Source organism: Cupressus sempervirens, chromosome 2 (genome assembly GCF_028749045.1).
Source record: "Cupressus sempervirens isolate cs-2001-9-10 chromosome 2, ASM2874904v1, whole genome shotgun sequence".
NCBI classification, from domain to species: Eukaryota; Viridiplantae; Streptophyta; class Pinopsida; order Cupressales; family Cupressaceae; genus Cupressus; species Cupressus sempervirens.
This window is the reverse complement of record NC_143119.1, coordinates 647,211,266-647,230,413: the sequence shown is the minus strand read 5'-3', so window position 1 is coordinate 647,230,413 and position 19,148 is coordinate 647,211,266.

Below are 19,148 nucleotides of genomic sequence, written 5' to 3'. Positions count from 1 at the left end.
GCATGCAAGTGTCAGAGACTTCATATGCAGAGTAAGACAGTTTTGACATTTTTTTGTAATGGCACAAACAACTATGTAAACCATTTTTTATCCAACTTAAGATTATATTTTGATATTTTACAGATAAGGACAAATCTCTATTTGAATACCCTATGCAATTACATGCAACTAGTCAGAAAATGGGAAGGTTTAAGTGGCAAAATGGATGAATCTTAACAATAGATTTATACCTAATCCTAAGCCAGCAAAGTCTTCTTAAGGAGGATGAAACCCTAAACTTTCATAGAGAGTGGAAAGGAATTGAAGGAGCAAAGAATAGTTTGCATGCACAAACAGAGTATTCATGGTGACTTAGAAGAAAGAATGAATTGTAGAATCAGTTAGAGAAGAACAGAGGATAAAGAAAGGGATACAGCATTGAGACATTTGATCAAGAAGGATCAAGAAGACATTGTATAGAGGTGATCTATTATCAGGAAAGCAAGTGCCAACCGTAGGATCTATGTTGAGACATTTTAACAGATGATTTCAGTCAAATCTCTTAAGTAGAGTAGTCCTAATAGGTTGTATGGAATTCTTTAATAGGGTACTTAATTGTGAGTTGAAGTCCTCTACCAATGCCAACTTCTAACAGGGTGTTGAAATCCTCTGAAAAGGTGAGACCTAACAATCTTTGTAAGCCTTTAATAGGGTAGACCTTTCACAGGGTAGATTATGTTTCATGGTCAAAATATTGTAACCTTCATTAGATACACTTTATTGCTACAGTAGTAAAGATTTGTGGGTGTCATTGGTTTCTAGGTAATCATATTTGGTGTTATATGTGTGAATGCTTGCATGTTTACATGACTTAGATGCATATGCTTTACAGGTCATTTCAATTTATCTGTTGAATGTGTAAGATAGATATATGGTGAAAAGTTTTCTAAGTCAAAGTTTGAACTATAGATTCACCACCCCTCCCCCCAGAAGTTCACCTTTCCTATTGTAATTTCAACAATTGGTATCAGAGCCTTGTTCTCTAAAAGAGAAACTTTACAGCTTTGAGGAAAGATCTTGAAATGGAAGTCTACAAGTTGGAAAAGACTATTGAGAACCAAGAGATTGAAATACATCTCATACTACATCAGTTGAATGAAGCAAAAGAGGAACTAAAGAAATCCTTAAAGAGAAGATGAGATATTACTATTGCAGAGAATGACACGCTAAACAAAGGGATAGATACTACTAAGCTATTTTTAGATGGAGACTCTATTGAATTTGATGCAACAATTGTAGATCTAATGGAAAAGAATAGAATTCAAGCTAAGGAAATTAGAAATCTCAAGTTAGAGCAAGAATCACAAGCTATACTACTATGTGGGGTAACTGAACAAAAGAAGAAAGCTATGGAAGACAAAGCCATGATTGAAGAAGACAAAAGAATTCTAGCCAATAGATTGGAAGAGAAGTCAACATAGCTAACCAAGATTTTCAACATGAAATTGGACACTCTAAGTCAAATGTTGAATGCCAACCATTAATTCAATGTCAAGGACATTGAGATAACTACATTGAAGTTGCAGAATGAACAACTGTAGAATGACCTAAAGAGAGAAAAGGAATTTGCTGAAAGTTTCAACAAGCCAAATGAAGCCATCAAATACTTTGAGCAATTATTGAGATCTCCTAAATCCAAGAATGGCACATCAGGACTGGGATACACAAGCACTAAAGAAGGAGAACCATCCAAAAGTGTAGAAGAAAGGAACATCAAAGGTAAGAACTCCAAACCTACTTGTCATAATTATGGTAAGATAGGACATACTGCTAATGTGTGCACAAGAAAGTCTACAAATTAGAATGTCAAGCCTAAGAATATGATTAATTGTCATAAGTACAACAAGCAAGGTCATTAGGCACATGAATGCAGAACCAGGACCATGCATACACAAAGATTTGAAGGATATTACTACAAATGTTAGAAGTATGGACATAGTGCTTTTGAATGCAGATCCAAATCCATGTGGTCATCAAATAAACAAACAAAGTTCTCACTATAATACAAAATACAAAATATACAAAGAAATCTTATAATTGGGACTATAATACAAAATATAGCTATCACTACTGTCAAGAATATGGACATGTTCTTGAAAATTGCATTAGGACACATTTCAGAGATAACTACCAAAGGTGGTTAAGTCAAAACACATGTTTCAGCTATTTGAAGATTGGTCATATAAGTAGGTATTGTCCAACAAAGTCAAAGGCACCAAGTTGCGAATTTGATAAAGGCAAAGGCAAGGCAAATGTTGAACATATTAGAGAAGAAATGAACAAGACATGGAAAAAGAAAGATGAGTGCAACACATCAAATGGAGAAGGGATCACTTCACCCAATGGGTCAAGTGATCATACTTCATCAAACTAGGAAATCAAGAGGTATGTGGGACCGATATTTAAAGGCTATATCATACATCAGTTCCAAAAAGATTCTAGCACTGAAAAGAATACATTATCATGAATAAAGATGCAAGATCTTATTAGGAATTGAAGACAAATCTTCAAGTTTTTCATGTTGATGCCGAGTATGAAAAATTTCCTATATGTGCCGAGTTGAATGCTAGAAGATGCCAAACTATCAGACTAGTTAGTTGATGCCAAGCTTGCAAAGGTTGCCAAGTGATGGAAATATCAACGGATGTCGAGTGAACTTGAAACTTGTTATTGCCGAGCTTACAGCTATGCAAGCACTTAGCATTAAATGCAAGGTTTTAAAAGGGTATATGATCATTTTTAACTCATTTTTCATCATTTCAAAATCAAGAAAGAGCAAGAATAACAAGAGGTGATCTGGAAATTCTTCATAAGTAATTGCAAAATATTTGTGCAGCGATTCATCACCATTTCATCTGATCTTGTAAGATATTTATCAAGAGCCAATCTATGTAGTTTAAATTTTCATAAACCCTAGCTTGACAAAATGGCATCAAGTTCAAAAAATGTTGAAGGGAAGGAAGTTTTGAATGTTTAGCTAGCTAGTAATGAAGTTAAATAGCTCCTATTTAAAGTCATTCCTGACATCGCATATAAAAAAAATCCTTCTGGTGCATTGTCTATGATTTTGCCAAATGTGATAATGGTACAAGATGTGAGGAAATGCTAAAATTGCAAGATAGGAAGCATTGGTGACATGGAAATTAGAGGTGCATACAACAGGCTATGTGAAAATGGTGTTCTAAAGGAAGAATACAAAATTGTTGAGAAAAAGGGTTTAACATGAGCCCTAGATTTTCCAAATGTATTCAAAACAGAGTGGATACAAATTGTGTTGAGTTGAATTCATGATGGTTCCCTATGGCTGGAAGTTGGACCAATCAAAATTACCAAGAGAATAGTTCATAGGGTTACTAGCTACCCAGCCCTAGATAGACCCAACACACTCAAGAGTGATTCCAAGGAAATGATTGAAAAGAATATTGGAGCATTCTGGAATAAGAGAGGTATGACAATAGATACAATAACTAATCCTCTGATTAACTTTGTTGTAAGGGTAATATCACATAAGTTCTATCAATCTAGTAGATTGAATAGTGTACCCTCCATAGTTGTGGATGTTGATTATAAGATTGTTAAGAAAGATCATACATATGATCTAGCAGAACTTCAATTACAACAACTTATGGAGAATGTTGGAGCAATAAGAAAAACCAAGAGTGCACAATGCAAGTTTGGTTCAATACTAATCTACATATTCTTTTATGTACAAAAAACATTCCCCTCATTTGGAATAGTAGGATGAAAGACTAACAGATCAGTTGTAGTACAAATAGGTCAATACATTGAGCAGAAACCATAATGACTAGCTACTTTGAAGACTTTAAAAAGTCAATGAAGCAAAGACTTAGAATACCAGATTACTTAGTTAAGAAACATTATAATGATTTTATTTTTTTGTTGATGCTTATTACACATTTGTACAAGTTGCCACACCAAGGGTAAGATGGTTAAGACCCTTAGGGTATGAGGTAAATGTAGATGAAGCCTTAGCAGCAATAACAACTCTACTTGCAGAAGAACTAGACAAGACTACAAAAGTTTTTTGAAACTATGAGATGGCAAAATATAAAGATTATCATGGATTTGAAGATTGCCTCTATCATGAAGAAAAATAAAAAGATAGTAAAGAAACTAAAAGAAAAATTTGGAAAGGGTGTTAAGGAGAAAGAGGAAGAAGAAGAAGAGAATGAAGAGGAAGAACAAGCTCAAGCTCAAGACCCTCTAGCATGAACACAAGGCATGGGAGAAGACAAAGAAGAAGAGGAGATAGAAGGTGTCAAGGGAGAAGAAGCTGAGGAAGCACCTACCCCTATCGAGAAAAATAAAATAAAGGCCAAGGCATAGCTTGTGGTAAGGGCCAAGAAAACTACCAAACCAAGTTAGCCAAAGCCCACTACACCTGTAACAAGAGTCAGCACACGTGTATCCACTCAAAAGGCCAAGGAAAAGACAAATAAAATAGAACAAGGAGGTCTAGAGAAGAAGATACGAAGAATAAAATATGTGGCACAACTAGACTCAGATGAGGAAAAAATAAAATCAGATGACATTAGCCAATTTAAGGTGTTAAGTCACAATCCTCTCTCAGACCTTAAGAATCTTTGTGAAAATGTTAAGAACAATGTAGATATTTCAAGTTTTAGTCATGTTGAATTTGATAAATTGGGCAAAGTGGAGAAGAACCATGTAGAAGAGGCATTATATGCCATGATGTCAAAATTTAAGACCACGCCACTAGAATTTGCCAACACTATACATTAAGAGCCTATATGACATTGTTGAGCAAAAATGGCATTATTGTCTAAATTTGGAAAGACAAATCAGGGAAACAACATTAGCTCAAGTAATGCCTGAATTGACTAAGGGGCAAATTGCTATGGCAATAAAGAAATATGCAATTAGGTTGACACCTAAATATAGAGCCTTTAGCATTCTTGAAAATAATATTGAAGATGTTGTTAAGAAATCAATGCATATATGGAAACTCATATGGGTTGACCACTATCAAGAAAGGAGAAACTAACCCTTCAAAGGTTAAAGATGATGAAAAATATGATGTTAAGGAAGATGATGACAAAGATAACATAATTGGAGGAGAGATAGAAAAAAATGAAGATGACACGGCAACAACTAAGCTTGAACAGCAAGAAGAATATAGTGTGCATGACACACAACTACTGAGTATCAATCCTCCCCATGACACAACCAAAACAACTAATACTATAACTATAAAGGATGTCTCTGATCAACCAGCTCAGAACATCAATCCTCTTACTGTAGAAGACTTGAAGAAGATCTTAGATCAGTCTACATTATAGGCTACACTTTATGATAATCTAGTTTTGGTTAGTGTACATGAGCTACAGAAGATAATAACTGATATAACAAGGGTAAAAGTGAATCCACAAGAACCACCTTCCATCATCCCTCTAGTTACCAATGTACAATCTTTGGTTCAAATGATAGAAGTTACATCTACCAAGATTGATACAAATGTTAAGGTTGTTACTATTGAGAAGAAAGTTGAAGAAAAGGACACCACTATAGAACAACAGAAGGAAATAGGGCAAATAGATTCATCTATACTTACATCACAAGAACAAGGTGCAAACCAAGTCATAGTGATAGACCAGGGCAAGCTTGAAGAGATGGAACCAAAGGTGATGGAACAAGTGGCCATCCAAGCACTGGTAACCTTACCAACATTTGGCACTCCTTCTACACAAACTCTTTAGAAGCTAAGCACAAATGCTACTCCATTGCAGATCTTAGTGCCAAGCCCAAGCTCATCAAAGGTTGAAAAGGTAATACGTTATGGAGACATAAGCCTTGATGAAGAAATTGTTATTCCAAAGTATGATTATGACACTATGACATTGGAACAAATAGGCATTTTACAACAAGCCTTAGAAAGGAAAAAGCATCAAGAAATGCTTAGGAGAGAACATAGGTAGAAGCAAGCACTTTAAGATATTAAGGACATCTTTCTAGATGTGTTTAGTCTACCAACTCTTAAAGAGACCAAGCCACTAATAAAACAACTGACAAATATAGTGGAGAAGGTCAGCAATGAAGACCTTGATACAAATGCAAAACTTTTAGAATGGTCAGAAAAGAAGTTCTAACATAGATTAAATGAGAAAATATTAGGTGATATAGCACTAACTCAAGTTGCATTGGCAACTAAGGTTGAGGATGTGAATAAGGTACTTGAGAACATATTCTCATTGTACACAAAATTGTACAATCCTACACTCTTCACCCAAGAGACCAGAAGTCACATTCTAAGCCTGGAAAGTCAAATATCTCCATCAGGTACAAGACTACCTACAAATCCAACCCAAAGTGAGAACCATTTTAGAACATTTCTTCATACATAGAGTCAGTTAGTTTTCTTAATAGTAGATGAGGCTAACATTAGAGCCAACTTGACAGGCACACAAGCTACCCTCACCCCACACATGGAGATATTGCACAAGGAGCTAGGCTATGCTGAGATATTACTAAAGAAAGACCCCAACCTTTCTACTTTAGATGGTCTAGTACACCATGCTATCAAGCTTGCAATCCAACTCAACTCATTGGATGTTGCATGTGATAACTAGGATGTAGCCCTCAAGATAATAATGGATGTCCTTAAATCCTTGCTGGATAAACACACCATAGGTGTATAGACCATTTGACATTAGTGTCAAAAAAGGGGGAGAGAAATAAAAAAAGGGGAGAGAAATAAGAAAGGGAGAGCATATAGCAACAGGGAGAATAAAACAGAGAAGAAAAGGGGGAGATATATCATTGGAGAGATATATATATATATATTTTTGGGGAGAGAAAGAGAAAAAAGGGAGAAATATCAGCTACAATGCATTGAAGTCAAAGTGTATTAGTAGAGAGACATTTACTTAGAAAGGAACACAAAATTTTGGTTACAAAATAGACACATTAACTCAAGGGGAGTTATCAAAATTTGAGGTATCTAATTTATTACAAAATTTTGAAATTTTGTATATAAGCCAAGTCATGGATATGTTATGCTCAAGTGAATACAGATGTTAATGTAAATTCGGGGAGATTGTTGATCTCAGATTGGATTTGACAAGTGAGTGTCAACACACTTAAGCTATTTATATAGTTCATGATGAACTAGTAATACATGCCGAGCACAACTTGTAAATATTAGACCATGCTGAGTTGCAATGAGTGTCGAGTTACTCATATGTTGAGTCACTCAAGTGTCGAGCAGATAGACCATGCTAAGTGATTTAGAAGTTGAGTAAATAGTAAATGTCGAGCAGTGCAAGTGTCGAGTCATGGCCTCCAAGTGGACTAGAATCAAGGACAGATGGCTCACCTAAATATTGAAATTATCTTTGGTCATTTTGGTATAGTATAATAAATGTGGAAGGAAATTATATAGATTATGAGTAGTTTCACATGTGCAAGGTAATGATTTGAAATCCAAATCTAGGCTACAAGATGGTGAGTGATGAAATGTACGAAATCAATATATTTTACTTAACCTAGAACAACTTTTTGGCATTTATAGATTCTCTTTGTAACATTTTAATTGTCTTAAAACAATCAATCTTTTCACATTTTTATCACTGACCTCTAGGTAGTGTGCTTAGATGTGCATGCATTCTAGTTTGTAATACTTATGTAGATTGTTTTTGTATTGTGTGTTCATCTCCATCGTGGTTTTTCCTTTAACTGATTTTCTATGCAAAAAATTCTTGGTATTGTGGTGTTATGGATGTTTGTGGCATGATTTAGCATCTTACTTCTTTCAAATGAATTAAGTGATTAAAGAATTAGGTTAATAAACTTAAGGATTGTACAACAATAATTCACCCCCCTCCCTTGCTCTTTGTGTTTCTTAATGCTGAAAATTGGAATCGGAGATTAGTTCTTCAAAGAAAGATTATCAACTTTAGAAACATCTAGATAGGTAATTTAATGGAATAAAAAATTATTCAAGAACAACTTCTTGTTGCAATTGAAGATTGATCAATCCAAGGATGAAGTGCTTGCGAGGGAATCTTAAGGAAGCTAAAAAATCATTCAATCATTGAAAGGAAAATTAAGAAAATCCATGGATAAAAGAAGCAACTCTATAAGAAGATAAAGTAGAAAGAAACATATATGAGGTTAACATAACTCTATCTTTCAAGGAGAAGACGTGCGAATGTAAGAAGCTTGCAAAAGATAAAGAAGTCCCAAAACATGAGATGGAATCTATGATGATGTGGTTAACCACGAAAATTGAGGAAATGTAGAAGAATAAAGATAATCTTTATCATTCCTTTGAGAGTAGATTTGATAAATGTCATAGAATTAATTGTGATATTGGTCAACTACAACTTGACCTACAAGAATCCAAACACAATGAGGAAGTACTTGGAAATCATATTGATATTCTTAGGAATTGTATGGTGGGAAATAGTTATCAATGGTAGACTACCACTTTACCACCATACATTTAAAAGGGTATCCTAAAATGTAACCTCATTTGGGACTAAAGTCTAATTAGCATGACCCAAGTAGTTGAGGGGGTGCTAATGGAAGATCTAGGTCATTTGGGCATGTTGATTTGAGGATCCTTATTCCATTTTATGTATAGAAATATATTTAAAATAAATATAATATATATGTTGGGATATTTTTGTATTGTTCAGATATATCTAATTTCCATAATCCACTATTGTTATCATAAAAGCTTTCTAGATTCAATTGTGTGTGAGTTTTTAGCATCAGCATTTCAAATCACACTCCATGATCCATCATTAGGATGAAAGTGAGAAATAGATGTAACCAAAAAAATAAATTATTGTTTATATTTGGAATTAATGTATTATCATTGATGCAACATATTTGTTTATAGATAAGTACACCTATTGTTGTTGAATGTAGAGATGTTATGGATTAATGTTTAGTGATTATACATTCTTTATTTTCCATCACATGTGGTGGTGACCTATTTTGGTGAAGTTATAGAGAATTTGATGTAGACTAGTTATTGTTACTATTTACTAAAACTATCAAAGACATGGTCCAATATTTTGATTGGAAAGTTTCAATGGAGCAATGTTTTGATCTGCAATTTAGGATACTTCATAGAGACACGTTCTTATGATTCTATAGATTTGTTTGAGGATTATTGGTTCAAAAATTAGTTTTCCTGTTGGACGGTAAAAAGGAATTTAGTTCCCATCTAACTCGGTTAGGAAATGTGTTGTTTGATTTTTGGGGTTATATATTTGAGTGATAGAGTGTTAATTATTATTGTAAGGTATTCTATATGTGTCCAAGGTGACACTTATGAAATCATAATATTTGATGTAAATTATGTTGATATGAGGTCTCATATTGAGTCAACCTAATATATGTTTCAAACTTGTATAAGTGAAATCATTTGTGAATTTGTGTAGATCTATGTACTAATTAGAGATTATATTGATGTGAAGTTGTTGATGCAACTTTGGATCACAACAGATATTAGAGCTATTTGAGAAGAGGTTGTTTGATAACTGGGAGGGGGGTGAATCAGTTATATCCAATTATCATATGGTTCTTTTTTTTCATTTTAGTACGAACAAGATACCATAAGCTTTAACAACAATCACTTTATTCCAAATTGTTAAGTTATTGTTCCTTGCATTACCAACTACCAAGAAAATTACGTAGATATCACTGACCATAAACTTAATTATTACCAAGTTGCAGTAAACTATAAAAACATGTAAAACAACTTGCAACACAAATAACATTCACAAAACACCATGATTTTAACCTAGAAACCCTGTGAAGGGAAAAACTACCTAGGACCGGTAACCCAAAAAATTTCACTCTTCTAAAATGAGCTCTTCTAGGAGCCAACCTTATTAAAGGCTACATACACATTAGTAATGTTACCTTGTTAGAGGATTTCACCAAAAGATCATCTAGACCTCATCACTCCTTGTTCTAGACTAAAGAGTGACCTGATTCAAAGGACTTACAAACACCACTAATCAATGTTATCATATAGGATTTCATAGACTTTTTAGATCCACTCGGTACTTCTAATTTTTTTTGCTACAATTGTTAAAAAGTAAAAATAGCAATGATCTACTAAGAATAACAACTACCTTTTCTTGTTCAAATCTATGTTCCTTGCTCTTTCTCTGTGTAATTCCTCTCTTAGATCTTCTTTATCTCTGTACTTCTGACTTGGTTGATTAACACCTTCTCTATCTCTAACTCTGCTCAATTCTCCTGGATCAACTTTATCTTCTTTCACCTTTTTCAACTTTGTATTCACGGTAGCTTAACACTTTAGCAATATGATCAAATTTCAATTCAATAGCCAATAACATCAACCAAAAACCTAAATTTTTCTTTGTCTCCACCTTAAATAGTCATGTTAAAGCTTCTAGATCCTTTTATCTCTGACCTCTTAATCATAGTCATTGATCTTAGGTTAAAACCAAATTTCCAGATTCAAAATTTCATACAATGAATCTTGACACTTAAAAATTATAGTTTTCATAGACCTTTGTGCATAGCCTTATCCTTCTTCAATCTTTGTCATCATATCTTTATTGAATTTTCACAATTGTTGATCTTGTAACAAACTTTGACTTGTGCCTTAGACCATTTCAAACTTTCTAAATTTCCATCAAAAGTTGGCCTTAGATTCCAATTCTCTAAGCTTGTTCATCTAGCTATTACTTAGCAAACATAACATTTACTCAGGTAATATAGAACTCAATTAAACTGACTTGCTTGGGAAATATTGAATTTATCCTTTTCCTTTGCCAATCGCTTAGGCAATACTACATTCACTCGTCAATACAATCTCCCTTCATTAAACTTGTCACTCAATTAAGCTTTGAGTTCTTCAATACATTGCAACAATACATTATCACTATCCATCCCATTCAAGTAGCCACTGAATACCTTATATATCATTTACATCTTCATCATACTTTCTTCAAATCATCTTCATCAATCTAATGATATGGTACCCTACTGAATTAGCATAATGTCTAGCCAACTAAGACATTGAGATCAATAAAAACATATCAACTGATATGACTCTTTTACATACATTTTTAGCATTATCAGCTAATAACCTCCTAGTATCAATTACAGTATCAGTTGGGGCTAATAGAGATACGAGTGGAATCTAATGTTGTGCTTCAAAGGAATTGTAATGGCATAGTCACTTCTTTTAGTTAGTTCATTTCAGTGAATTGTTGTCCATAGTAAATTGGTGTTCACTCTTTGGGTTATTTCCCTTATTGTAATTGGATTATTATCCAAGTAGGGTTGTTTCCTTTGTTGTATTAGAGAAATGAGTTTTAGGTTTGCGCATGAATGCATGTGCATTCCCTATTATATCTCTAACAAGGTTTTATATGTGATAGTACATCATCTAGTAGGTTTGATCTTCACTAGATTTTTTCCCTTAACTAGGTTTTCCTCAAGAACAAAATATTGTTATTATGTTGTTATTTTCTTTGCATAGATTTAAATGTTTTAGATCTGATTACTTGTGGATGGTTTAATGTTTTGATTTTCCCATAACTGATTCACACCTCCCCTCTTAGTTGTGCATGGTGCATTTTTAATCCTAATAATTGGTATCAGATCTCTTTATTCCTCTTTTTTAATCTTAACTACTTGAGGAGATATGTAATGGCCTTTAATAAGGATATTCTAAAGTTTGATGGAATTGACTATGCACTTTGGAAAGGATGGATGATTACAAACTTGATATGCGTGGATATAAAATATTACAAAAAATGCTTACTAAATTCTAGATCTTGAGAATGCAGATGAACTCTAGATGAAGAAATTCTAAAGTAACATAGTTTCCAAGGAATCCCTAATTATTGCCCTAGAAGATACTAAATATACATCTATGTGATGGAATATGAGACTTCTCATAATATTTGGATAGAATTTCAATCACTTTATGAAGGATACAATTTTTTGTAACAAGTGAGTTTACAAAGTCTAAAAGTAAATTTAGAATCTATGAGGATGAGTGAATATGAGAACACAAGGACATATGTACAAAAGATAACATAAGTTACTTGTGGAATCAAAGTTCTTGGTGGAACCATTACTAAAGGTGAGATTGTGTCAAAAAAAATTAAACCCTTTCCATCTTTCTATGACACCAAGGTTGCTTATATGATCATAAGGAGAAGACTGGAACCTAATGTAATCTGCAAAACCCTCCAAGAGAAAGAACACAATCAAACATGTGGTGCATAACAAGAATATTGTAAACACATAGAAATGTGGAAAATGAAACAAAATACTTCAACTGGTTAATGTAAGATTACTAATGAACTCGAGATGCTCCTACATTAGCTACACTCAAATGGTTCAAGGTTGGCACTTTTAATCTTAATTCAAGGTTTTGCATACTTCTATATTACCTAAGTCTCATGTCTATTTTAGAACCAATTCAAATTTTTGGTATCATATCTCTACCATGTTAGGATAAAACCATGGACATAAATAACAATTACATGCAAATATAAACAATATCATAAAATATTGAATCACACAGAAGAGAACACAAGACAACAAGATTTAACGTGGTTCACCCAAACCCTGGGCTACATCCACCAAACAACAAGTCCAATATTATTACGATCCAGTGATTGCAACCTGATTACAATCCATAGACAAAAATAACAATTACATGCAAATATAAACAATATTAGAAAATATTGAATCGCACAGAAGAGAACACAAGACACCAAGATTTAACGTGGTTCACCCAAACCCTAGCTATGCCCACCAAACATCAAGTCCAATATTATTACGATCCAGTGATCTTACAACCTGATTACAATCTGTAATCCCTTACAGCTCAATATCGCCGCAAGAAGCAATTTTCAAATCACACACTATGAAAAACTCCTAACCCTAAGCTCTTTTATACAAGTATTTTTACCACTTTAGGGTTATAATTAATTATTACATGAGATTTTTAATTTTTGGATTTGATTGCGTAGAGTTTTTTTACCATCAACGTGTTGGATCATACTACATGATCCATCATCAAGATGCAAGAGAACATGAAGAACAAAAAATGATCCATCATCATACTACATGATTCTTTGTCTTCATGTTCTCTTGCATCTTGATGATGGATCATGTAGTATGATCTGAAATGTTGATGGTAAAAAAAATGTACACAATCAAATCCAGAAATTAAAAATCTCATTTTCATGGATTGTGGAAATCTAATAGATCTAATTATTACATGTCAGCCCAAAATCCTAATAAAATAGGGCCCAAATTTTTTTTTTTAGGGCGATTCCCCAAGCCCCAAAGAATTATGAAGTATGTACAATACTTCCTTGATCAGTCACCACAAACTAACATACCATAATCAAACAAGTCTCCTTTCATCTCACATAAAAGTACACATCTCAATCACTTTAGTTTTGTTTGAGTTCTAAAATATGTAAATGACTAGGCCCAAATCATTTATCCATGGTTAATTTTTGTTAATTTTTCTTATTGATATACCTTGATATTTAGTGCAAGACATTTTTTGTTTCTATTAGTTTCAACTAGTAACATAATAACATATTTTCTCATTTAAATTCAATCATGTCACTTTTTTTAAGACAAGAATTAGGTATAACATCTTTTATAAACTACAATGCGTCAAGTAAACATTTTGAATGTGAGCAATGTTGTTGATGCAACACATCTGTTGATACCACATGGGTCGAGGAGATTGAACATCATAAACGCATGCTTTATTAAAGGAGGCTCACACTAATCGAGCTAGCCCCCCAGCCCAATCACATCACTTTTTTTTTTTGATAGGTAAATGGCCGAAGCCTAGGTTATTTATTATTATTATTAAGATTAATTATCATTATGTGTTAATCGTGAGTAGATTCAAACCCAAGACCTCCCCTTACTTAACCAATTTCTCACATGTTAATATATAGTAATATATATACTATGGTATGTATATCTATTCTTGTGAAGAACTAAATTGTATAATTGCATGTTATGGCAGTGAGCTCTTCTTGCATACATTGTATTTGTTCTACCAACTCCTAATAGGATTGAAACAACTCCTACCAGGGTTGAGACTTTTAACAAAGACTTGAGACACTATATGTACTTCATAGACTCCTAATAGGGTCAATATCCTTAATAGGATCCTATTATTTAGTGAATCATCTAATGGGTATCCTCCTCACTGGGATTTTCCTTTGGTGAGGGTTTTTGTAGTTAACAAATAATGGTGTTGTGAGTTCTCTATGTGCATGGTTATATTTACCATACAACATTGGTGGTTTACTTTCATATGCAAGTTATAAAGTAATTAATAATATTCAATTGTGGGAAAAAATTTGTAGAATAATGATTCACACCCCCCCCCCCCCCCCCCCATAGTATTATCTATTTCTAATAGTTACATCTTCCACCACTATTCCGTAGTACTTCCCTAATACCTCCTAAACTGTTGGTGTCCTCTCTCTCTTCTACCTCTCGTAAAACATAGCTTCACGTTTGGGCTTAAATACCAATGCATTCCCTTAACAATTTTCCTTTTTCATGAGATTAGTAAATTTCTTATTGATTACCAACATTACATCTGATTTATTTCCTTTCTCCCTTGTCTTTTCATAAATGGGCTCCAACATGAACCTTCTTCCATTGTTTTTTATGAAATATGTGTTCTCTCCATCATGTTGAGATTTCACAACAAAACACCAAGGGAGACCTAGTAGAAGGTGACAAGAATCCATGAGAATGATTTCACACAAGATCCTATCATCATCTCCTGTTTGAAATTCTACCCAAGTCTCCTCTTCCACCTTAAAAATATAACTCTTTTTTAGCTAGGAGATATTATGAGGACTTCTATGAGGTAGCATTTTCAACCTAATATTCTCTACCATCTCATTGGACACTACATTCTCTGTAGAACTAGAGTATAAAATGATTTTACAAATTTTACTATAAGCCATTTGTTGTGTTTTAAAAAGAGACTTCCTCTATGGTGGATCCTTCTTCAATTGTATCTTAAGTAGGTTTCTTTTGATCATCAGTCTCTCTCCTTCAAAGATTGGGGCAACTCTAGTAATAATAGAGTTAACACTCTAAAAATCCTCATCTTGAACTAGTTGATTTCTCATTTATCCTCTATGAGAACTTAATTCTTTCTCTGGACATCTACTCATGCTATTCCCCCCCTATTTGCAATAATAACACCTATTAGTAAACATACTAAGTCTCCTACCTTATACTCCATTCCTACCTCTTATCTCAAATATTCTCCATACTCTAAAGTATCCTCTTATCTACCTTGATTCATTGGTAGGTTCATAAGATTTGATTTCCTCATGTTTATTGGATTTCCCTCTCCCAATCCCAAATCTTCCTTTACTATTCATTCCACCTCTTCTTCTATGTTTCTATTATCCCTTCCTTTTTAGTTTCTCTTCTACCCTTGAGAATAACTCAAAGAATTCATCTACTATTTTAGGAACAATCAGACTAATATGATCTTTTCATACTAATCCTCAGTCCATTCAAGTATCTAGCCACCATCTATTCTTAAATAATCAAGTATGAGGACTAAGATTTTATCATTGATAGAAACTAAGATAGTACAAATGATCACCTAACTTAAGATTCAAATTTTGGACATGTTTTGGTTATGAAATATATCTAAGTAATCTTATCATTTTTCCAAAGTCCATTTGAAATATAAATTTTTATTTTTGGATTTAATTGTATTTTTTTTTTAGCATCAACATTTCATATCACACTTTGTGATCCATCATTGGGATGGGATGATGCATTTTGTCATCCTGATGATGGATCACAAAGTGTGACCCAAAATGTTGAAGTTAACAAAGAATACACAATCAAACCTAGAAACAAAAATTTATATAAGTTTAAGTATTATGCAAAAAGATGTGAATAGTCGAAATGTTTTTGACAATAATATTAGTAGAAGAATCAATATGGACACAATTTTGGATAATGTTAATATAAGTTTTGTGTATGTTCAAGATATGTTATGATAAGATAGTATTTGGCACTAGTTTTTGTTGGGAAATATGTTGACCAGCGAAGATTGTAACGTTTAGAATAAGTTTTGGTAATAAAGAAAATTGGCTTAAGGAACTGTATTATTTTACCAATTCAATTAATTGGCATTGTAGGGTATAAATACTCGATGTTAACCCTTGGATAGAACATTTTAAGAATTATTTTTGGTTATTGTGCCACACATTTTTTTAAGATAGATTTTGTAAGCCAATTGGGAAATTAGTTGGGAAAGGTATAGAGTGAAGTTGGTTTTTTGATGCAAGCATGTGATATGACATGTGAGCTTGGTTTATAACGTATTGATGTTGCCATGATTTTGTATTAATGATCATATGTGATATTTTGTGGTTGATCAAAGAAGATACAACATACATTATGGACTAATCAAGAATTTTGATATTAGAATAGTCAATTTGGTATTGCAACTATTATCATTTTTTTATTGGGCAACAAGTCCTCTTTAGGAAGTAAGCTCCTTTTGTAATACAACTCCTAATAGGGTTGAGACCTCTAACAAGGTTGAGTTCTATAACAATCACTAATGTACTAAATGTATATAATGACTCCTAATAAGGTCAAAATATCCTAACAAAGTATTTTCATGTTAGTGCATAATTGTGGGTATCGCCCACATGAGGGTTTCCTCTTGGTGAGGGTTTCCTCAAAAATAAATTAGAGTGTTATGAGTTCCTTATAATTTTGTGCTTTAATTTATAATTTTTTTCTTTGTGGATTTCTATAGTTGAGTTTTGAGATAATTAATTAGTGTAAAATCATTGTAATATGGATTCATCCCCAACCCACTTCAATATTTCCTAATCCTAACAATTAGTATCAGAGCCTAATTCCTTAGAAAATGTCTTACAATTTGATGATAACCCTAATGGATATAAATTGTTTTAAAATAAACCTTGGGGTAGCACTTAAATATTTGGATAGAGATAATGAAGAAAAGGAAAGATTAAAGTTGAATCTCAAAGATGCACAAAATTACATCAAGAAAATCAAAGATTAGATTGATATCTCACGAAAAAAAGAGGAAAGAGTTGGTTGGATAGATTAAAGAACCCAAATTAGATAGTGAATCAAATTAAATTATAAAACTTGAAAAGGAGAATCAACCACTTAAGTATTAATTTTAAATCACACCACTTCAAATGACCAAGGATGTTGAAGAAGCAAAGAAACAGAGAGAGAAACTTGAAGTAGATCTGAAAAAGGAAATTGATAAATGGAAAGACTTGATTACCTAGCCTAGTAAGGTAAAATTTGAACTTGAAGATTCAAATAATAAGTATAAATAACTTAAGAAGTATACTAACATTGTCAAGGGTTAACTTGTGGAAACAAAGTTACATCTTGAGAAGTTATATTTTAGCATTGGAAAACTTGATGAGCAATTGATGTGACAAAAGCCTAAAGGAGATATGAAAGTTATTGGTTATCATGAGGGTGAATGTTCTAAGGAATCAAAAGATAAATCTATGGAAGACCTTAATCAAATAGAAATTTAGAATGAAGAACCTAAAGAGAAGAAGTATCAATTCAAGGGAAGATGGTTTGCATACAACAAATATAGACGCATGAAGGATTATAAAGGTAACACTAGTGCTAAACCTTTTATTGGTTATTATTTCAATTATTGGCTTTATGGAAAAAACCACATGAATTCAAAGCTAGATCTTATTAGATAACTAATTAAAGAGTAATTGAAAGATTGAATCTTAATGAAATGAGACCTTTGGGAAACAACAATATTATATCTAAGGGTGTTACATGTTATAAGTACAACAACTTTTGTAGACTAAAAGTAAATCATAATAGACCAAGGTATGAAAATTATGTGGTTGCATGCTACAAGTGTAATAATCTAGGTCATACATCTAGATATTGCATATTTGATGTATTTTTGAATGATATGAGAACACGTAATCATAGAAGGAACAACTAAAATGGAAGAAGAAACAATAATATCAGTTGGACTAGTTATGATAACATAAACACTACACTTGTAAAGGAAGGTAACAGTGATAATGTAAAAGTATAGAAGGAAAATTAATAGAATGTTGTAGAAAACAAAGGAGAATATTTGCCAAGAACTTAGAAACCCTCCTCATCAACCTAATTGGCTATCTTAGCCTTAGGGGGAGCACTTCATAAGATTTTTTTAAAAACCTTAGATCATATTATTAAGCTAGGAGAGCTTAACATGTGGTATATTAGACTACTTGAATTTAGTAGATATGATTGCATATGTTAGCATGATGATATGGGAGATTGCATTTAGTTTGAGCATGTTCTATCATGTTTATCAACTTTATGTACTATGACCTAATACATTTATGGAAGTTGATTTCTACAAGGATTTAATGGTTAAGTTCACTTCATCTCTCACCATTTAAGTTTTGATAACCTTGGAAAGTTTCTAGAAAGTCTACCAGAATAACTACATCAGTAAATGTAGAGAAGCTAGATAAACCTAAACCAGCAAGGGCTCTAAGGCAAAAGGCTATAGCTCAGGGATCTAGTCCCAAGAAGGAAAACATCACTAAACCTAAGACTACAAATAAACCAAAGAAAAAATTAGAAGTTACTAAGAAGATATTTCAAGAACCAAGAAAGGAAAATGAAAGGAAGAAATGGAATTCTGACATTAAGAATATTGTGTTTTTCTAAATTGGTATTACGAGGGGGGTGAATCAGTTTTACCTTTGAAACTAGTTAGTTGAACTAGCACTTAAAATAACTTTCTTACCAATTAAACATAAAAGTAATGATAAATGCAATAGAATAAAACCATGAAATCTCACACAAAAAAGTATAAATTAATGGCACAATGATTATTGTACATGGAAACCTTTAGTGAGAGGATCAAAACCATGGTGTGAGTAATAAACCCACTATACTTAAATTGAAAATAAAAGGTTGCCTTATTAAGAGCTACAATTGTTCCTTCTAAGAACTCATCCTGTCAAGAATGCTAGTAACCTATTAATATTACAACCATATTGCTA